Source organism: Phoca vitulina, unplaced genomic scaffold, assembly GCF_004348235.1.
Source record: "Phoca vitulina isolate PV1807 unplaced genomic scaffold, GSC_HSeal_1.0 scaffold13, whole genome shotgun sequence".
In the NCBI taxonomy this organism is placed as follows: domain Eukaryota; kingdom Metazoa; phylum Chordata; class Mammalia; order Carnivora; family Phocidae; genus Phoca; species Phoca vitulina.
Window position 1 is genome coordinate 32868700 of NW_022589716.1, and position 21302 is coordinate 32890001.

The following is a 21302-nucleotide window of genomic DNA, read 5'->3' on the forward strand; positions in this document are numbered from 1 at the left end:
TACAGAAGGAAAAGAGAGAGGGAGAAACAGACTCCCCACTGAGCAGGGAGCCCGACGCAGGGCTCAATCCCATGACTCTGGGATCATGACCTGAGCTGAAGACTGATGCTTAACTGACTGAGCCACCCAGGTGCCCCTGAGCCAAACCTTTAAATGATTTGCAAATGTGTAAAACATGCACTCTGATCTTTATTTTTTTGTTTCAGATAATAGTTTTTTTTTTCATAAGTTGTGCTATTTATGTAAATATGTATTGGATTTATTATCATTATTAAATGAATAAGTATTTTCAGAAGTTCATTTTTAAATTTTAAAATGGCAAATATCAGAGAGAAAAGATGGTGGAGGAGTAGGGGACCCTATTCCAACTGGTCCCTGGAACTGAGCTGGATATCTACCAGACCACTCTGAGCACCCACGAAATCAGCCTGAGATGTAAGAAAATAGATCCAGATCTCTACAAACAGAATATTGCAGGCGGTTGGTTTCGAGGTATGAAGCAGGGAGCCATGATTCCGTGGGCAGATATCAGAGGATAAATGGCAGCGGGAGGGAGCCTGGCCATGGGGATCCTACACCACTGGTGAGCGACAGCCTCGCACACTGGGGATGGGGCACAGACTCGCAGACTGGTAGCTGCGGGGAAAGAACTTTAGGGCAGCACCTGGGACGGAGACCTGGAGCACCGGGATCGTGCCTGCGAACTGGGAGAGGCTGGCGATTTTAGAAGCACAAAGGGCAGAGATGTGCCCCGACCTCGAGGCAGGACTGGGAATTCTACCTAACATTCAAAGAAGAAATAATACCTATTCTACTGAAGCTGTTTCAAAAAATAGAAACAGAAGGAAAACTCATTCTGTGAGGCCAGCATTACCTTAATCCCCAAACCAGGCAAAGATCCCATCAAAAAGGAGAATTTCAGACCTATATCCCTGATGAATATGGATTCCAAAATCCTCAACAAAATCCTAGCTAATAGGATCCAACAATACATTAAAAGGATCATCCACCACGACCAAGTGGGATTTATCCCCAGATTCAAGGGTGGTTCAACATTTGCAAATCAATCAATGTGATAGAACACATTAATAAGAGGAGGGAGAAGAACCATATAGTCCTCTCAATTGATGCAGAAAAAGCATTTGACAAAACACAACATCCTTTCCTGATTAAAACTCTTCAGAGTATAGGGATAGAGGGAACATTCCTCAAGTTCATAAAATCCGTCTATGAAAAACCCACAGTGAATATCATCCTCAATGGGGAAAAGCTGAGAGCCTTTCCTTTAAGATCAGGAACACGTCAAGGATGCCCACTCTCGCCACTGTTGTTCAACATAGTACTAGAAGTCCTGGCAAAAGCAATCAGACAACAAAAAAAAATAAAAGGTATTCAAATTGGCAAAGAAGAAGTCAAACTCTCTCTTTTTGCAGATGACATGATACTTTATGTGGAAAACCGAAAAGACTCTACCCCCAAATTATTAGAACTCATACAGCAATTCAGTAATGTGTCAGGATACAAAATCAATGCACAGAAATCAGTTGCTTTCTTATACACTAACAACACAATTGTAGAAATAGAAATTAGAGAAACGATTCCGTTTACAATAGCAGCAAAAACCATAAGATACCTCGGAATAAATCTAACGAAAGAGGTAAAAGATCTATACTCTAGGAACTAGAGAACACTCATGAAAGAAATTGAAGAAGACACAAAAAGATGGAAAAATATTCCATGCTCATGGATCGGAAGAATAAACATTGTTAGAATGTCTATGCTACCCAGAGCAGTCTATACCTTCAATGCCATCCCAATCAAAATTCCAGTGACAGTTTTCAAAGTGCTGGAACAAATAATCCTAAAATTTGTATGGAATCAGAAAAGACCCCGAATCGCCAAGGAATGTTGAAAAAGAAAAACAAAGCTGGGGGCATCACGTTGCCTGATTTCAAGCTATATTACAAAGCTGTGATCACCAAGACAGCATGGTACTGGCACAAAAACAGCCCTATAGATCAATGGAACAGAATAGAGAACCCAGAGATGGACCCTCAACTCTATGGTCAAGTAATCTTCGACAAAGCAGGAAAAAACATGAAATGGAAAAAAGACAGTCTCTTCAATAAATGGTGCTGGGAAAATTGGATAGCCACATGCAGAAGAATGAAACTCGACCATTCTCTAACACCATACACAAAGATAAACTCAAAATGGATAAAAGACCTCAATGTGAGACAGGAATCCATCAAAATCCTAGAGGAGAACATAGGCAGTAACCTCTTTGACATCGGCCACAGCAACTTCTTTCAAGATACATCTCCAAAACGTAGGGAAACAAAAGCGAAAATGAACTTTTGGGACTTCATCAAGATAAAAAGCTTCTGCACAGCAAAGGAAGCAGTCAACAAAACAAAGAGGCAACCCACAGAATGGGAGAAGATATTTGCAAATGACACTACAGTTAAAGGGCTGGTATCTAAGATCTATAAAGAACTTCTCAAACTCAACACCCAAAAAACAAATAAGTCAAAAAATGGGCAGAAGATATGAAAAGACACTTCTCTGAAGAAGACATACAAATGGCTAACAGACACATGAAGAAATGTTCATCATCATTAGCCATCAGGGAAATCCAAATCAAAACCATATTGAGATACCACCTTACACCAGTTAGAATGGCAAAAATGGACAAGTCAAAAAACAACAAATGTTGGAGAGGTTGTGGAGAAAGGGGAACCCTCTTACACTGTTGGTGGGAATGCAAGTTGGTACAGCCACTTTGGAAAACAGCATGGAGGTTCCTCAAAAATTTAAAAATAGAGCTACCCTATGACCCAGCAATTGCACTCCTGGGTATTTACGCCAAAGACACAGATGTAGTGAAAAGAAGGGCCATATGCACCCCAATGTTCATAGCAGCAATGTCCGCAATAGCCAAACTGTGGAAAGAGCCGAGATGCCCTTCAACAGACGAATGGATAAAGAAGATGTGGTCCATATATACAATGGAATATTACTCAGCCATCAGAAAGGATAAATACCCAACTTTTACATAAACGGATGGGACTGGAGGAGATTATGCTAAGTGAAATAAGTCAAGCAGAGAAAGTCAATTATATGGTTTCACTTATGTGTGGAACATAAGGAATAGCATTATGGACATTAGGAAATGGAAGGGAAAAATGAAGGGGGTGGAATTCAGAGGGAGAGATGAACCATGATAGACTATGGACTCTGAGAAACAAACAGGGTTTTAGAGGGGAGGGGGCAGGGGGGATTGGTTAGCCCGGTGATGTGTATTAAGGAGGGCACATACTGCATGGAGCACTGGGTGTTACACGAAAACAATGGATCGTGGATCACCACATCAAAAACTAATGGTGTATTGTATGGTGACTAACATAACATAATAAAATGTTTAAAAAAATTAATAAAATGGTAAATATCAGTAGACGGACCCCATGTAAATAAAAGCACTTTTTGATTCTCAAAAATTTAAGAGTATACCTTTTTATGGTCTCAGTTGAATACTTGGAATGTTCACGAAGTATTTTCTGCTCTGGGTTTTGGAACTCCAACATCTCCAGCCTTGGGATAGACATGGAATCTGTTCGTCTCAGTTCCATCAGTGGCTGTTCTCTGCCAGGCCTTGTGGAAGGTCTCCCTGTGCCCTGCAATTCAGTGTGCAGCCAACGACTCAAGTGGACCTCTGTACAGAAGTCTTTAGCTCCTCCTTTGGGCAGCACCCTCCTTTTCTTTATCTCACCTTGTAAATTCCAAACTGCAAATAGCCCCAAACTCTAATCTTTGTTTTACCTAGTGAGACCACTGCTCTCAGTTTGGGCTTCACTTCCATTTCCTGTGGTTTGGAAAGTGCCCACAGAAATAAAGTTGAGGTAAACTAGGAGCTCACCTCATGTGTTTCCTTTCTCTAAATGATCACAGCTTTATGTTGCCTGTTGCCCAATGCCTGAAATCAGTGTCTTCATTTTTTTCAGTTTTATAGTAGTTAACAAGGTTAAAATAAGTGTAATGCCCATTACTCTGAAAAGGCTAAAATTGGAAGTCTTCAATTTTTTCTATATTTAGGTGTTTCTTTACAAAAAGGGTCTTACTAGTGGTGAGATGCATGCTGGGACATAACCAGGTATATCCATTTCAGGTTGGGGGACAGATGAGAGCTTAAATATTGTATATCATTTTAAATAATTGCTTACATTTAATTATGTGTATAATTTAATAACATAACAATACATATGTATACTTTAGAACTAAAAATGCATAGTTAGAAGTGTTATTTTTTTCCTAACAGAAGTGTACTATCAAGAAATGTGGAACTTTTCCTATAGTATTTGAGCTAAATTTTTTTGAAAATTATAATGGTTCAGAGTGAAAATAAATATTTATTTTAGGGAATTAAGCAAATCATTAAGGAAATATACTTTTGCATATACCCACTATGAGGCGAAATTGAGCAGTGATTTCTATGACCTTAGTCTGACAACTCATTCATCATGTAACTTGTTCCGTTATGAGGAGAGAATGAGGCAGTGGGGTTTCAGTTGAAGCAAGAATAGAAGTGGCTGCCACCATTTCTGAATTAGTACTAAGTGCTTGGTCCTGGGCAATAAAGGTATCCTGGCCTCCATTTTACAAATGCAGAATTTGAAGCTAAGAGAGAATACTTTGCCTCTGGTCATAAAGGAATAAGTGAGGGAGTTAGGTTTGAACTAATGTTTCTCTAACTCTATAGCCTGTTTCTTACCAGTTCACCAGGCTTTTTTGGATGTGGACTATACATAGAAGAGTTTTCTACCTATGAAGATGTAGGACACCAATAGGATTTTTCAAAGTGTTTCAAATGTCTCAGTGCCTACCCTGGAGTTCAGTTAAGTCATAACTGATTTGTAGTGAACTAGGGAAATTTCAAGTAGATATGAATTAGACAATCCTCAGTATAAGTGTGTGTGTGAACATGTGTGTGTGTGTAGCACTAAATTTCTTTCAGGAAAGCTAAGGAAATTTCCCGCTGAGTAGGAAGTATTTACATTTTTCACCTACTTGTGCATGGATTTCCAAATTGATGGCTATTTGCTTCACAAGTAGACAGGAAATCAATCCTGGAAATTATTGTGTGTGTAGCTCAATTCAGTAAGTTGTAAAATATTATTTCTTTCATCTCCTTTATGCTGTTTAGTTGCTATTTCATTCTTCATGGTAATAGAAAAATATTCAATGATATTGTGAACATACTGACCTTTAAGATTTGTTCTCAGGTTCAGCGGACATTTGTTCGGGAGGCACTTGGCTTTTATATCAGCCAGTCTCTTCCTCTTTGGGGAAGAAAATCAAGTCATGCTTTGTCTTTTACATTGTGTTTGTGTTTCCCTTCAAAAATATGTCACTGTGTAATGAGGACTTCTCTCTTTAAAGAAAGCCATGATGTAGATCACTTTCTGGACCGTGAGTAGCAATGGATCTGGGAAAGGATGCATGTTCCCAACTACAGTGGTGGGAACTAGTAATCTACCTCCAGAGAACCAGAATAAACAGATGTTTCTAGTGAAAAGTAAGGGCGATGTTTGTAACGCCCCCCCCAATTCTGGGCTCTCAGACCTAATTACTCATACAGAATTTCCCTTTTTATATATCGATTTTCCCCCAATTCTGGACATTTATGTACTATGATCGTATTTCTTAACATCGGTGCATATTTTCTATTTAACATTTTCTATAAATCTAATGAATTTAACTAATTGTGCATATGAAGAACATTTATATCAATAATATAAATAGAAAAAAATGTGCTATAAGTGGAAAATAAACACAAAAATATTCAAACATAAGTACACATAGATTTAAAATGTTCGGAAAATAAAGATAATAATGTGTACCACCAGAAGTCCTATGACCACATTCTGAAAACCGTGGCCCCTCTGATCCCTATTTTTCAGATTGAAATTGCACTTCAGAGACCTTACCACAGTTTCCATTATAGGTTTCCCCTGCTTTCTGAAAGTAGAGTGTTTCTGTGAAACCTTTCATAGCCCTAATGGCATAAAACAAAAAAACAATTACCATTAGTTTATATAGAAAATTTTTGAACATTCTCAGATCCCAAAAATAACCTCTCTCAGACTTTTCTGATAGCTTAGGACACATATTTTTTAAGATGCCCAAAATAGGCATTCCTGGGAGGCTCAGTTGGTTGAGTGTCTACCTTCGGCTCAGGTCATGATCCTAGGGTCCTGGGATCGAGTCCCGCATCGGGCTCCCTGCTCAGTGGGGAGTCTGCTTCTCCCTCTGCCTGTTGCTCCCCCTTCTTGTGGTCTCTCTCTCTCTCTGACAAATAAATAAATAAAATCTTTTTTTTAAAAAAAAAAAGATGCCCAAAATAAATCAAGGTAAATCACAAACTCTCTTAGACACTGTTGTGTGTCAAAACTGCCATGGCTTAATGCTGAGTGTAGTTACTGGGAAGGAGCTTGGCAGTATGCTCAGTGTGTGCACTGCCTCTCTAACTACTTATTGCAAAATAAACACTGAATACTACTTGTGCTTTTCGCTTTTTTTTTTTTTTTAATAAAAGTGAAAATCCTCTTCAAATTCAGGTACTCTGCTAAATGTAGGTCTTTTCTGATAGTGAACTGGCATAACATGAACTTTCAAGAAACAAAGGATACCTGTGTGTACAAGTCATTTATGGCCATGAACAGATTTTCTGCCTTTGAGGAGCCAGTCTGTAAGCTCCTTAGGCCTCCAGACCGTGTTGCCTTTACCCTGCACTCCACTATGTCTTTTACTGCGTACAGGTATGCACTGTGTATTTAATTCCTGCTCAGCAAATTGAACACTTACACAAGTCTCCAGGAATGAAGTCCAGTGCAACTTACGAGAACAGGACAGTGCAGAACAACAAGCTCAAGAAAATGAACCAGTGGTATCTGGGAACAGTTATTTAAATATATAGAACTAGAGGTGTTTCTTTTTATTAAAAACAGCCATTTAATAGGCTTTACTGTGTACTGAGCACTTGGTCAACATTAATGTATATAATTCTCACAATAGCCCAAGGAAGCAAATAGGATTAGTACCTTCATTTAATACATGAAGAAAGTAAGGCACCGAGGGAAGTGAGTAATTTGCTGAAGGTTACTGAGATAGGATATGGAGATTTGAGTTTTGAAAGCCAGATTCTGTACTCTCAATCACTACTCTATGCTATATTTCTTCTTTGAGTATATGAAATTACCCATGTGAAAATATTTGGATTCTGTCGGTCTACAGTTACTTGTTGTCATTTATGATCCATTTCATTTGTCTTCCATTTGCTGGGCAGAAATGTAGGTATTTCCTTTCCCTGAATTGGTGAAACTCAGATAAAGAGCATGCACTTATAGGAAAGATCAAATTCTAAGTGTCCAATATATTTTTATATCATGTCACATATTGTGATATATTAGGCTGCTGTGGAATGTCAAGCATTGGCATAATGTATGTCTTGGAAATGCAGAGTGACAGGTTGTCATTATAGCTGTTCCAAGTTTTTGTGATAATGCTGAACCCTGGAAAATTTCATTTTCTGGTTTTGCACATTGCCAACACATTGACATTTCCCTTATGTTTTCCCAATGGGAAAGACAAAATTGAATATAGCCAAACCTGATAATTTTCCTTAATGGAAATTTAAGGGGCTAAGAAGCCTACATTTGTGTATGGGCTTCAATAATTTGAAGTGAATTATTTTCTGTCTTTATCCCTAGGATGTAGAGGCAGATGAAGTAGTTTTTTCACAGACCTGAATTGTACAATGAACACCTACTGATGTAGATCATTCAAATTGTAAGTGCAAACAGTGCTTATATTTAGAACAGGGTCCTGTGCATCATGGGAGATCTAGAAAACATCCCTGTCATCTATTCACTAGGTGTCAGTAACAAACCACCCTTACCCCCATCCCCCAATTTGTACAACCAAAAATGTTTCCAGACTTTGCTAAAAAAAATGGCCTCTGGTTGACAGTTACGGATTTTGAGAATGGAATTTCTGGTTGGTTGTTTTTGTAAACTCCTAAAATTCATACCTTTGCACCTATTTTAAGACCATATTTTTTTTAGGCTAATGTCTTATGGGACACAATGCCAAGTTTGCATTTCCAAGCCTATTACAACAAAGTAACTATTAATGTATTGTCTCCTAGCATTGTCTCTTACAAATAAAATTAAGTTGTATCACTGGCAGAACCTTTGAGAAATGAGGCATTCTTATCTCATTTTAAGGTTTATGAAAGTAATCTCTCCAAATATTGGTAATATAGAGACAAATATAGACAAATATAGAGTATTTTATAATTACAAGGTGCTTTTAAACTCAATATTTAGTTTTTCCAGTAATTCTGAGTAAGGTTTTAATTTACCCATTTTATTGATTAATAAATGGAGACTGAGGAGTAGCTTTTGTCTATTTCTTGTGAGTTAGATCAGAAAATACCACCATTCTGAGTAATTTTAGATGAGTAGAGTTTTCTTGCTAAACTTTTTTTTTTTTTTTAGATAGGGAGAGGTGGGGCTAGGAGCAGAGGGAGAGGGAGAGAGAGAATCTTAAGCAGGCTTCATGCTCAGCATGGAGCCCAATATGGGGCTCAATCTCACAATCCTGAGATCATGACCTGAGTTGAAATCAAGAGTCAGATGCTTAACGGACTGAGCCACCCAGGTGCCCCTTGTTGATTAAACTCTTAAGTAAAGCTCTCTTCTTGTGTATAAACTTTTTTCATATCCTCGAGAGTCATGCTAAAGATGCATGCACCTTTCTTTCTTCTGCTCTTTTATTTCTAAATCCATATACCACCATTTACTATTTTGATGTCACTGGTTGTTTGTCTTGGGACCTCATGTTGACTGGACCATCTGTCTATAGCCCCTCAAGTGAGCTGCCCTAATTATGTTACATCAGGACAGCTTGTGAAGCTCTGAATATCACGTTTCTAACCTTACAACTGATAAGCCCCATAAGCCATTCCCATTGCTATTCTCAGTCCTCTCTCTGTCTTAAATAGATGCAGAGATCTCTAGGCTCTTAAGCATCTTCCAGTCCTGTTTACTTTGTAGTCAAGACCCCAGAAATTAGTCTTTCAGAATATGGCTCTTCAAGCCAGACTCCTCAAGGTGATGGCTCCCGTGTAAACTTGATATGAAACCTCCTACACTGTGTAATACTGTCATTTCAGGGAGAGCCACTATTCATTAGCTTAAATTGTCAGCTTTATGTTTCAGTAAAATAAATACACATTTTCCCTACAGTAATGACTTTTTTTTTCTCACTTTGTGAAAACTGCAGGGACCCTTGTTATCGAGAGATAATCATATTCTAGCAGTGCCACTTATTATGCCCAGTGAAAGTCCCAAGGATATGATTATCTCTTAATAACTCTAAAGCTGTTATGTATCATGTTGTATTGTTGTTTACTTTGAGTGCGTGGGGGGAACCCATTAGTGATCTCTGTGGTTGATATTATTCGTTGGGATAATGATAAAAGAATCAAATGACCATTTGTTTGCTTGTAGCTAGACAGCACAATAAGAAATGCATCCCACTTCTCACTGAAAAATGTATTTAAATGTAATCTCTAGCTTAGTATTAGTTTAATAACCTGGATGTTAATACTAAATTAACATCAAGCAAAGCTAAAGGAAAGTTAGGAAATAAACATGGATAATTTAATAACTGTGTGACCTTTACCTCCCACAGAAAATTCAGGTTGGGTTTTAACTACCTGTGAAAGAAGTAAACACTCCTGAAAAAGAAGTACTCTCTAATTCAGTGATGGAAAATGCCATCAATAATTTAAGTAAAGTAAGATGGATGTAAGGAAATCCCCTTAAATATAATGGTCTTCTAGAATATGGACAGTTAATGAATTTTTTCCCTCTTACCTCATGCCTTCCTTTCATGTACAAAGAATCCAATAATTTTGGTTTCATTTACTGAATACCTTTTAGAGACCAGATAGTTGTCATGCATTCTCTCATTTTATCTTTACTAGAACCTTGCCAAGGTAGTTAATACTGTTCCTGTTTTTTTAGGTCAGGAAACTGAGACTGTAAGGAGTTAAATAACTTGCTTGAGTTCATGTAGAAGGTAGATGGCAAAGCCTAGCTTCAGATCTGATTTTAGAGTCCATTTGTTATCTACTGATTATTTAAAGGTGTGATCTGAAGGATGTTTACAATTATAGAACACTTGTAGCTGATGGTGATCTTGCATATGTGTATTATTAGGTAGATGCATGTCTGACCCTAATGAAAGGGGAAAAGTTGGCTGAAGTGATGAGACCACTATCTTCTCTCTCCTAATCTTGCTTCCAACGTCTGTGAGAACTGAAAGAATTAGGAATGCCTCATCTGGTTTTTTGAACATTTTAATTAGGACTGTTTTCATACTCTTAGCTGTCACTTGGGAAGGATTGTTTTGTTCTGAATAAATATTCGACATACTTTTTTTTACTTCTGAGGTATTTGGGAAGGGTCTAGATCAGGACTTTTTGTTCTCCAGAGTAAAAATCATCCTTTTTGACCCAGGCCTTGTCAACAGCTGCCTCTTTCTAGTTGCATTTAGCCAAGAAGCTCTGCAGTCATTAGTGGATTTCTGGTTTCTTTGTATTGTAATAAAGCCAATGCATTTCTGTTGACACCAGCTGATATGTTCAAAACTCCTGGACCCAATCATTCTGAACAGAGGGAGATTCGTCCATTTATTCATGCATTAATCTTCTGTCTAGTCCCACAGGTGACTTCTTGGAGTTTATAATAAAAGCCACAACTAAACTTTAACCATAATTTAAAGGTTACAATAGCAGGTAAACAGTATGGATTTAACATTGGAAAATTTAATTTTCAGTAATTTTGAAAAATAATTAAATATTTTGTGCATATTATACACTGGGCACTGTATGGACTATCTCATTCTGCCCTCACAAAGACAATGTAAGGTAGATATATAATTATTAGGCTCATTTTTTGCATAAGGAAGCAGAACTTAAAGAAGCCTTTCCTCATGTTCTTGTGCAGAGGAGGCTATTACTCCATTGCCTCTAATGGATGCATAGTTTCTTTCCCTGTATAAATAAAGCAGTGCAAAAGTAGCCAAGAATAATGCATGTATCTTTACCCCTTTTCAAGGAACGCCATTGTGTATCTATCTACCTTATTCATCTCTTGAATGTGCTGGCACATTTGAGATGGAAAGTTTTAACTAAATCACTTTTCCCCCTGATAAGAATATGGCTGTTCAGTATTTTTTCCAGTGGAGAATAAGTAATCCCTAATTATAAAATCAAGAACGTTTCAGTACCTCTCTAGGCATCATTAGAAGTTTCCTTTTAAGAGCAGTCAAGAAAATATATGGTAGAAATGGAATTAATTTTTAAAAAAAATTTTTTAAAGATTTTATTTATTTGATAGAGACACAGCGAGAGAGGGAACACAAGTGGGGGAGGGTGGGAGAGGGTGGGAGAGGGAGAAGCAGGCTTCCCTCTGAGCAGGGAGCCCAATGCGGGGCTCGATCCCAGGACCCTGGGATCATGACCTGAGCCAAAGGCAGACGCTTAATGACTGAGCCACCCAGGCGCCCCTGGAATTAATGTTTTTTTTAAAGATTTTATTTATTTATCAGAGAGAGAGAGAAAGAGAGCACAAGCAGGGGGAGCAGCAGACAGAGGCAGAGGGAGAAGCAGGCTTCCCACTGAGCAAGGAGCCTGATGTGGGACTGGATCCTAGGACCCTGGGATCATGACCTGAACCGAAGGCAGATGCTTAACTGACTGAGCCACCCAGGTGTCCCAAAATTGGAATTGATTTTTAAGTTGCATGTCCCTTACTTAGTTTTTAATTTGGATCCATTTATTCACTCAGCATGTATTTAGGGAATTCTTATTTTGGACTAGGTTGTACTAATCTCTGCAACTTCAAATTGAAGAATAAGACAAAACAGATATATATTTTCCTACAATAAAAGATATGTGTGTGTTGGGGGGGTGGTAAACATATTGTGATTAGTGTCCTGCTAGAAACATGTTGAATGTAACAGGACAACAAGATTCATTGCGATCCTGAAATGCTATGATTTTGTAAAGAGGATTATTTCAAAAATAATACTCTATGATTTTTTTAAAAAACTGAAATAGTTTATGTATAATATATTAGTTTCAGGTGTATAACATAATGATTTCACAGTTGTATACATTACAAAATGCTCACCATAAATGTATTTACTACCTGTCATCACAAAAAGTTATTTCATTATTATTGACTATATTCCCTAAGGTATATTTTTCATCCCCATGATTTATTTATTTTATAACTGGAAGTTTATACCTCTTAGTCCCCTTAACTTATTTCACCTAATCCCCTACTCCGCTCCCCTTTGGCAAACAGCAAAACCCCAGTGTTACCTTACACCAGTCAGAATGGCTATTATCAAAAACAGACAAGAAATAACCAATGTTAAAAAAAAATAACAAATTTTGGTGAGTGTGTGGAGAACAGGAGACCTTTGTGCCCTGTTGGTGGGAATGTCAATTGGTGCAGCCACTGTGGAAAACAGTGTGGAGTTTCCTCAAAAAAATAAATAAATAAAAAGAGAAGTACCATATGATCCAGTATTTCCACTTCTGAATATTTCCCTGAGGAAAATGAAAACACTGATTTGAAAAGACTTATGTGCCCCTATGTTTATTGCAGTGTTATTTATAAAAGCCAAGATACTGAAGCAATCTAAGTGCCCATCAGCAACAGATGATCGGATAAGATGTGTATATATACACAATGGAATATTACTCGGCCATAAAGAATGAAATCTAGCTATTTGTGACAACATGGATAGACCTAAAATGTGTTATATTAAGTGAAATATGTCAGACAAAAGAAAGACAAATACCATATGATTTCATTTATATGTGGAATCTAAAAAAGCAAAAAACAACAAAAAGAGAGACTGAAACATAGAGAAGAGTCTATTACATTTTTACATTTATTTTGATGATGTTTGTTTGTTTGGTGGTGGCTGAGTAGAGTAGTAGCTTGATTTGTCAGCAAATACCATGAAGTTAGGGATATTTTTGTTTATTTTCCCAGTAACTATTTTTGAAATAAATGAATAAATGTAAATATAAAATCTGTTGGTCTGTAAAGGTAAAGAAGCACCTGAGTATGAATCATATTTATGAGCCAAGAGAATTTGTATATGTAGATTTTCTTGCAAATAGTGTTGTGAGGTGATTTTTGTTTCTTTATATTGCTCATCTCTATGTCTCCCTCAGTTTCTTTAGGCACATAGCTGGGACTTCATATTACCCACAGAAAGCTTGCCTTCAGTGGACTCATTTCTTAACCAACAACCATTTAGTTGTAAGTTATAGAAATGTACACTAGTTCACATAAAGAGAAGGGCTGTTGAAACCATATGTCAGGCAAAGTGATTGCAATCTAAGAACAGAAAACTAGGTAAAACCTGACCTCAAAGGGACTTGAAAAGGCAGGATATGTGACTACTTGTCACCCTTTTCATTTTATTTTTAATACCTTATTTCTTATGGGGATCAGGATTAAGGGTGTATGTTATCCCAACCCTAGTTTTTCTGGAATGTCTGTTTCATTCTCTGATTCTTTCAACAGACTAGTTTCTTTTACAATAATTCTACCTTTACTTGCCTTGAACTCTCAGTGGTGCAGTTTAGAATCTCTGAGAGAGAATCCTATTAGGCTTAATGTGGGTCAAGCATTCCTCCTTGTTCAATCACTGTAGCCAATTATACAGTACATAGGACAATCCTTTCCAGGAGCTATGGATGGGGCAAACTTTTTAAGGTGCAAATATTGATTCAGAGACCTTCCTGGGATAAGTCCTAGATATTCCTCCTTTTTTCCAACCCTTCCAACCTACCTTCCATTCTTTTGGGCTCTGTTCTTTGCTCCATGACAGCTAACAAATCTGATAAATGTATTCATGATGTTAGCCCATCTAACAGGTAATTTCTTTTGGCCAGTTTTCCCTCTGGGAGCAATTCCAAAAATCAAAGGGATGAATTTAATAGTAAATACCTTATTTTTAAAATTTTTCTTAAAAGATTATTTATTTATTTGAGAGAGAGAGAGTGCACAAGAGAGCAGGAGGAAAGGGGAGGGGCAGAGGGAGAGGGAGAAACTGACTCCCCGCTGAGCAGGGAGCTCTATCCCAGGACCCTGGGATTGTGACCTGAGCCTAAGGCAAATGCTTAATGGACTGAATTACCCAGGTACCCCTAATGCTAAATATTTCAGACAGTGGGAAAACATTTGGTAGTATGTATTGCTTTTAGGTGCTGACTTTGCTTTTTGTATGTATAATCCTTCTTCATGAAACCATTTATGATATATGAGAATCTTTTACCACTATTACTATACTATTACTACTGGTGTTCCATATGCCAGGTGGAAGACTAAATACCTAAATTGCATTATGTTATTTAATTTTCAGTTGTTCTTTGAGGCCAAATAATGCTATGTCCCCCCTCCACAGGTGAAATTAAGGCTTATGTTAGTTAATAAATTGCTCAAGATCACATGGCTAGTAAATAATTGGACCATTACCCCATCTCAGGCAGCTGTCCCAGAACTTGTGCTTTTAGAAGAGGAACATGATTATTTTCTAATGAATAAAATTGGAACCTAAGTTTTCATTTCAAATCTATATCCTTAATTGCACAAATATAATATTTACTTGCATTCTGTGAAGAATATATTTATGTATGTATGTACATATGTGTGTGTGTGTCAAGTTTTAGTAATACTTGAAAAGAAAGAATGAACCCTTGATCAAAGTTGTGGTTTTGTTTTTTATGGTTTATTATCAGTTTATAGCTGTTGTTACGGATTTGTAAGCTGGAGTTGCAAGTCATGACAATAGCTATAAATAGAACTTTTCTTCTTATCAGTGGCTATCCCCAATGTAACAAAAAGTTAGACTTTGAGGTACGCACTGAACTTTTGTAGCCAACTCACATACATAGAGCTGGTGACTGACCATAGTAACATAAAACAAATGGTGATTTATTTATGATTCATTATTAACTTGAATATAGGATTTTTGTCTATTTCATAAGAAATATTTCCTTTCATTTGTCATAATCATTTGTGGCACTTTATTTATTTTGGGGGAATATCTAAGAAAGGACATTAAAAAAAGATAAGTTACATTTCTGGGTATATTAACAATATAAAGAAGACATATTTGGTCTTTACCTTCTGGACATTATTGATATTAACTTGAAAGTAAAGGTAGTTAGGTACTTAATATAGTGATGAATTATTATGATACGCAGCAGGGGCTACCATAATCTTAATAAGTGATAATGTATTTATGGCTAATCAGGAAAGTAAAATATTTTTATCCTAATCAATTATACTATATTTAAATGTAAATTAGACTGGACTTGTGTAATGATATTTCTGAGTGGCCAATCTATATTGATCTACATAAAACGATATTTTAATTATAAAAAAAATTATAAGACAGTTATTTTGCTCAAAAGTAAAGTTTTCTACAATAGAAACTTGGTTAGAAGATACATACATATACATAAACTTGAAGGTATGAATATATACATTTATTCTCGGTAATATTATATATATTTTTTCCTCAGAGGGAAACAGTATTGCTTCAGGGGAAATTACTCTCAGGCACAGAATTATTTTGCAATTAAAGTTTAACTTGGTGGCTTTAAGAGAAGATATAATACCATATTTATGGAGAGAGTGTTTTGTTTTTGTTATTGTTGCTCTCATTTTACACATTCATATGTCTAGCAAAACCCACCAGATATTTTCTAGTTCGTTGTTCACCTTTTCATTATTTTATAAGCTTTTGTAATATACGTTCTTTAGAAATTGTCTTTTTTATTGACTCTGAATACCACAAAATATCACAGGCTCCTAGAGCCATTATACTAACAAAGAAAGGCTAGAGTGGTGAATTGACTTGTCAATAGTCACACAGCTGGTGGGAGACAAAACAGAGAAAGGAAGCTGGCATCCTGGCTCCTCATCTGGGCAGTTCTATCAAGCTGAAGATTCATATTGACCATATTAATTTTCATTTCCTCCTAATTTAATTTTAGAATGGCAATAGTTAAGTATCAGCTACACATAAGCTTATTTATACTTGCAAAGTGTATTTATTTGTATATTTTTTATTTTTATTCTAGGGATCTTTGATATACAATACCTCCACAGTATGTGGTCGGAAGAACTGCCCTAAAAGGTAAGCTTCCCACAAGGGAAGATTGTCTTTATTTCACTTCACCTTTGGTTAGCCTCCTTAGTTTTTATGGAAACATTAAGATCTATTCCTTACAGAGTGATGCCATGAGATCATTTTTAGTGTTTTTCTGAAGGTTGAAGTTAATGAAGATGGTGAAATCATGTAAATTAAGACTTGACAATAGGAAATTGAGGCCTTTCCCAAGTCTCTCTGGAGAAGATATTTGTGGTAGCTTTTCTGTGGCTCAGATTAACTTGATAATTGAAAAACTTTTGAATTTGGCATCATGGAAAGAGTATTGGGAATAAAGTAAAAGTTGTTGCACTTTTACCAAATGGCTTTATAGGAAAGAACATTTTATCAGGCAAATCAACACAAATAAGTTACTAGGTCCTACAAATATTCAGGTCTTAAAATTGAAGCCTTTTAGGGTTAAAACACAAGCAGTATAACTCATGATCTATGATATATGCAAATTTTTTCCTTCTAAAAAAGTGAAATACCTGTTTTTATTTTCTAAGGCTGCTGTAGATATGTACCATGAACTGGGTGACTTAAAACAACAGCAGTTTGTTTTTGTCAGAGTTCTGTAGCTTAGAAGTCTGAAATGAAAGTGAAGGTGTGAAGGCAGGTCTTACTCTCTGAAGGCTCTGAGGGAGGAATCCATCCTTGATTCTTCTAGTTTCTGGTAATTGGCAACAGTATTTGGTGTTCCTTGGCATGTAAAGGCTTCACTCAGATCCCTCTCTGTCTTCACATAGACTTCTCCCCAAACTTGTATTTGTAATAGGCACCAGGCATTGGATTGAGGGCCCACTCTAAAACAATGCAACCTCATCTCAACTTGCTGATGTCTTCAAGGACCTTTTCCCAAATAAGTTCACATTCACAGATCTAGGGATTGGGATTTCAACACATCTTTTTGGACATAGTTCACCTATAATAGTATATATCCCCTAAAATTGACATCAGTGATGTTAAAATTAATTATGGTTAACTAGGAATTCATGGGGAAAAACACTAACGAGGGTGGTGGTGGAGGAGGTCTCATTCTATTAATACACATAAAATAAAATGCCAACTCATTTTAAAAGTTGTAATAATTATGTCTTGATGGACAACTTATCTCCCAAACAAGATAAAATTTAGAACTCAGTTATTCAGTATAGGGATTGATGACATTGGGTAAATATTAGCACATGATTTTGACTCTCAGAGGAAGATTATTTTTAACACCTTCAATTATAAAAAATTAGGAAAAAAATTTATTTCACTTGATTCCTTAATTGTTTTTCATAAGCCAAGATCGAGTCAGGTATTTTTTACCACTTGAGTATTGCTCTATAACAAACCACTCCTAGATTCAGTGGGTAAAAAACAGTAACTATTAATTATTTCTCATGAATATATCAGGTAAGCTGTGTGGGTCATCTGATGTGGAACCCATTTTTGACTGGGTGTGTTAGTGTATATAGGGTCTGCTTGTAGGTAAATTAGGGGGAGCCTCTGCTCTGAATAGTCTCTATTCCTCCAGGAGAAGCCAGGCTTTTTCTCATGGTGATGACTTTTTCTTATTCCACAGTATTTTGAGTGTTATCAAACTTGGTATTAGTTTTTATTTTTATTTCCACAGACTTGTCTAGCTACAGTCCATCCCAGACAAAGTAGTAGGAGTGATCTTCCTAAATCTTTCCCTAAATCTAATCAGATTATCGTAACTACCTATAAATCTTTGTTCCTTGTTTTCCTTGGATCAACTCCAGCTATTTGACATGGCTTTAGAAGTTTTTATATTATTTAACCATTGCTTACTTTTCTACCTTCATTTCTCACCCCTCCCCCCTTCCAAAATAGGTTCTACCAGCTTGTATTTTTTTTTTTTAAGATTTTATTTATTTATTTGTCAGAGAGAGAGAGAAAGAAAGAGCACAAGCAAGGTGAGCAGCAGGCAGAGGGAGAAACAGGCTTCCCGCTGAGCAAGAAGCCGATGCGGGACTCCATCCCAGGACTCTGGGATCATGACCTGAGCTGAAGGCAGGAGCTTAACTGACTGAGCCACCCAGGCGTCCCTCAGCTTGAATTTTTATTTATTTTTTTATTTTTATTTATTTATTTTTTTTTAAGATTTTATTTGACAGAGAGAGAGACACAGCGAGAGAGGGAACACAAGCAGCAGTGGGAGTGGGAGAGGGAGAAGCAGGCTTCCCGCAGAGCAGGGAGCCCCATGCAGGGCTCGATCCCAGGACTCTGGGATCATGACCTGAGCTGAAGGCAGACGTTTAACGACTGAGCCACCCAGGCGCCCTTATTTTTTATTTTTTTATTGGCATAAAATGTATTATTTTTTTCAGGGGGACAGGTCTGTGATTCATCATTCTTACACAGTCAGCTTGAATTTTCAAAAAATTGTTTAAATATGCCATTTTTTCTCTTGCTCTTCTTCATTCTATTCCTTCTTTCAGAAGTATATTGTTCTCCTCATCCTGCACCCTTCTCCCATCTTTAATCAACTCTTTATTGCTAACTAAAAACTTGATGTTTGAGGAAGGCTTCTGTGTTTTTCTTCTCTGGGTTCGGCTTTCCTCTGCCAGTATCAGTGTGGACAACATGAAAATCACATTGTACTGTAATTGCTTTTTTGATTAGTTTCCTTTCTCATTGTGGACCCTAGTAAGCCAGTGATGATACCTTTTATCTACATCGTGGTATTCAGTCCCCAGTAATTATCCATGGAGAGAATGGAGTATATAATGACATCTTTTGTGTTCCAATTACACTGTCTTTAAAAGTTTGAGATGTCGGAATCATACTCAATGGCAAAAAGCTGAGAGCTTTACCCTTAAAATTAGAATCAAGACATGAATGCAAACACTTACTACTGAACTTCAGCATAGTATTAGAAGTCCTAGCCAGAACGATTAGACAAGAAAAAGAAATGAAAGGCATTTAATTGGAAGGGAAGACATGAAATGATCACTATTTACAGATGACATGATTTTATATGTAGAAAACCATAAAGAGTCCACCAAAAAACTGTGAGAACAAATGAATTCAGGAAAGTTGCAAGGTTCAAAATCGGTATACAAAAATCTGTTGCATTTTTATACACTAACAATGAACTATCAAAAAGAAGTTAAGAAAATAGTCCCCTTTGCAATTGCATCAAAAAGAATAAAATGCCAAAAAAAAAAAAAAGAATAAAATGCCTAGATACAAATTTAATCACAGAGATGAAGGACTACTGAAAACAAGAAGAATTAATATTGTTAAAATGTCTATCCCTCCCAGAGCAATCTACATATTTCAGTGCAATTCTTATCAAAATTCCAATGGCATTTTTCTCAGAAATAGAACAAAAAAAATTAAAATTTGTATGGAACCACAGAAGGTCCTAAATAGCCAAAGCTATCTTGAGAAAAAAAGAACAAAGCTGGAGGCAACACACTCCCTGATTTCAGACAATACTATAAAGCTACAGTAATCAAAACACTTTGGCATTGGCATAAAAACAGACAAATAGATTAGTGGAACAAAATAGGGGGCCCAGAAATAAGCCCCCATGCATATATGGTCAATTTATGACAAAGGAGGCAAGGAAGGAGAGTGTCTTTAATAAATAGTGTTGGGAAGACTGAGCAACCACATACAAAAGAATGAAACTAAAGCACTATCCTCCATCAAATACAAAAATTAACTCAAAATGGATTAAAGACTTGAATGTAAGACCAGAAACCATAGAACTCCTAGAATAAAACATAGGTAATAAGCTCCTTGACATTGTTCTTAGCAATATCCTTTTAGATCTTACTCTAGAAGCAATAGTAACAAAAGCAAAAATAAACAACTGGGACTACATCAAACTAAAAAGCTTCAGCCAGCAAAAGAAATAACCACGAAAATGAGAAGGTAACTTACATTTGCAAATCATACATCTGATAAAAGCTAATATCTAAAACATATAAAAATCTTACATAATGTAAAAAAAAGAACCCAGTTAAAATACGGGCAGAGGATCTAAATAGACATTTTTCCAAAGAGGACATACAGATGGCCAACAGGCACGTGAAAAGGTGCTCAGCATCAGTTGTCATCAGGGAAATGCAAATCAAAACCACAATGAGATATCACTTCACACCTCTCAGAAGGGTTAAAATCAAAAAGACAAAAAATAGAAAGCATTGGCAAGGATGTGGAGGAAAGGGAACCCTCATGCACTGTTGATGGGAGTATAAATTGGTGCAGCCACTGTGAAAAACAGTATGGAGGTTTCTCAAAAAATTAAAAAACTACCATAAGATCCAGCAATTTCACTTCTGGGTGTTTATTTAAAAAAAAAAAAGATACTAATTTGAAAAGATAGAGGCAACCTTATGTTATTTGCAGCATTATTTACGTTAGTCAAGATAAGCAAACAACCTAAGTAGCCATTGATGAATGAATGGATAAAAAAGATGTGGCATGAGGTGCCTGGGTGGCTCAGTCAGTTAAGCATCTGCCTTCGGCTCAGGTCATGATCCCAGGGTCCTGGGATTGAGTCCTACATTGGGTTCCCTGCTCAGCGGGAGGCCTGCTTCTCCCTCTCCTGCCGCTGTTCCCCCTGCTTATGTGCGCACGCTCTCTCTCTGTGTGTCAAATAAATTAAGTAAATAAATAAATAATATATTTTAAAAAGGTGTGTATGTGTACATATATATGTATACACAGAGACACAATTTTAATTCTACACAGCTATAAAAAAGAATGAAATTTTGCCATTTGTGGCATCACGTATGAACCTACAGGGTATTATGCTAAGTGAAATAAGTCAGAAAAAGAAAGACAAATACTGCTTGATTTCACTTAGAGCTGGAATCCAAAAAAACAAAAAAAATTGGCGGACAAACCCAAACCAAACTCATACATACAGAGAATAGGTTGATGGTTGCCAGAAGGGAGGGAGGCTTGAGGGAACACCAGGTAGGTAAAGAAGATCAAGAAGTACAAGCTTCCAGTTATAGGGGCAT

The 21302-nt window shown here is 36.7% G+C and overlaps 1 protein-coding gene across 4 annotated transcripts in view; it reads left to right on the forward strand.

Moving 5' to 3' along the window:
• Positions 1 to 21302, forward strand: part of CNTN4 (contactin 4) — a 913589-nt gene that overhangs the window by 219812 nt on the left and 672475 nt on the right. For all 4 annotated transcript variants that reach the window (XM_032411803.1, XM_032411802.1, XM_032411800.1 and 1 more), the window contains exon 2: positions 16244 to 16299. The gene's annotated coding sequence lies outside the window, so the exon portion shown is untranslated. The remainder of the gene's footprint in view (positions 1 to 16243; positions 16300 to 21302) is intronic.